This window comes from Lemur catta, chromosome 10 (genome assembly GCF_020740605.2).
Source record: "Lemur catta isolate mLemCat1 chromosome 10, mLemCat1.pri, whole genome shotgun sequence".
NCBI classification, from domain to species: Eukaryota; Metazoa; Chordata; class Mammalia; order Primates; family Lemuridae; genus Lemur; species Lemur catta.
In genome coordinates this window covers 22661782-22663708 of record NC_059137.1, presented here as the reverse complement: position 1 = coordinate 22663708, position 1927 = coordinate 22661782, and the positions used below count along the sequence as shown (strand labels likewise).

Sequence of the window (1927 nt, the reverse complement as noted above, 5' to 3'; positions counted from 1 at the left end):
TTCAAGCACAGATTCCTAGGTCCCATCCCAGATCTACTGAATCAGAATTATCAAGAATGAGGCCCAGGAGTCTTCATTTATAACAAACTCCACAGGTGATTGTTATCCACACTAAAGCAGAGAAAGGCAGAAAATAAATGTCTGGGCATCCACAGTCCACAAAAATAATCCAGGCAATCCCCTCTACTTAGTGATTATTTCTGCCATTCTCAAAGCAGAATTCTCATGCATTTGGAATAAATTCACATTCTTCCCATAGGCAGGACTCTATTTTTTCCTCCATTACTGACCCAATCCCTAAATCAGCCCACTCTGAAGCTTCCCAAGCCTCTTCCAAGGCAAGAGCAATTAGTATAAGATAATGTAATTCAGACTATTTTGAGGGTATCCTTCACAGCAAGCTCTGGCTGTCCCTCTTTAGGGGAAGTCACCATTTTACTGTCTCCAGTGGCATAATATCCATGCCCTGGACCTGAGGCTCTAGGTAAAAGAAACTCTGCCTCTATTTCTTTGTACTCAACAAAAAAAGAATACTACAATTATAGTAAACTAAAACAGCCAAAAAATATTACGCTGCAGCATTCAATAAGCCACTAGAAAAACAAGTCCATACACATATTGAATGTATGAGCCAAGAAATGTGGGGGTCACTAGAAGCTGGAAAAGCCAAGAAAATAGATTCTACCCAGCACCTACTGGAAGGAACACAGCACTTCCCATACCTTGACTTTAGCCCATTGAGACCTAGGTCAGACTTCTGACCCACATAATTGTGAGATAACAAATTTGTGTTTCTTAAGCCACTAAGTTTGGGGTAATTTGTTATAGCAACAATAGAAAACTAACACAAATGGTATGCAGATCCCTGATCATCCTCAACCACCTTTCTGTGAGGTCAAAACAATTTTTTATAATTATATGAACTTTTTTTAGTTTTTCACTGTGTTGATATTTACTGTGATTGCAAACGTTTCAAAAGCAATGGTGAGTAAAGGTGATGGTATTTTAGAGTAAATAAAAGCACTAGTACCGAGCCACCACAAGCCGTGCCCCAAGGGGGTGGAGTCCGCAGTGACGCAGTCCCGGAAGTGACGTGTGACGTCCCGTGCGTGCAGGGCGGGCAGCTGCATCACGCTGCAGGAGAAGATGGCGGTCTCCAGCAAAGTTAAAGTTCCTCGCAATTTTCGCTTGTTGGAAGAACTTGGAGAAGGACAAAAGGGAGTAGGGGGTGATACAGTTAGCTGGGGCCTTGAAGATGAAGATATGACACAAGGTGGACAGGCATGATTATTGGGCCATCAAGGACAAATTATGAAAACAGAATATGTAGCTTGAAAGTAGAATGTGGACCTAAACATCCAAAAGCTCCTCTATCAGTTAGATTTGTAACAAAAATAACTATGAGTGGAATAAATAATTCCAGTGGGATGGTGGATGCACGGAGCATACCAGTGTTAGCAAAATGGCAAGATTCATATAGCATTAAAGTTGTACTTCAAGAGCAAAGATGCCTAATGATGTCTAAAGAAAATATGAAGCTTCTGCAGCTACCAGAAGGACAAACATACAATTAATTTTAGTGGATCTCAAACTTGTCTTAAATCAATAACCTTCTACTCATGTTACTGTCTTGATTAAATATCACGATGCAAAATACCCATACATTAAGTAAAAGAATTCCACCTGGTGAACATTGTAAGGCTGGTGGCGGGCACCCCTCCCCTCCCTAATGGAAAAAGAAGAAGCCCAGGATACCTGCCAAGGACAATGCCTGCAAGGCTCAGCTAAGTTAAAGGACGACCACACCTGGATGGTTACCCTGATAAGAGTCTTGGTTCCTAGAATCCACACATACCACTGGCCCCTCCTATTTCTCAATACCCGCCCTAAAACTGCAAGGGACATTTCCTTGCTCTCCCCACCATAA

The 1927-nt window shown here is 41.8% G+C and overlaps 1 pseudogene; it reads left to right on the top strand.

Annotated features, from left to right (window-relative positions):
• The first annotated feature begins 1146 nt into the window (after positions 1–1146).
• On the top strand, positions 1147–1574 carry LOC123646546 (annotated as a pseudogene).
• The last annotated feature ends 353 nt before the right edge of the window (positions 1575–1927 follow it).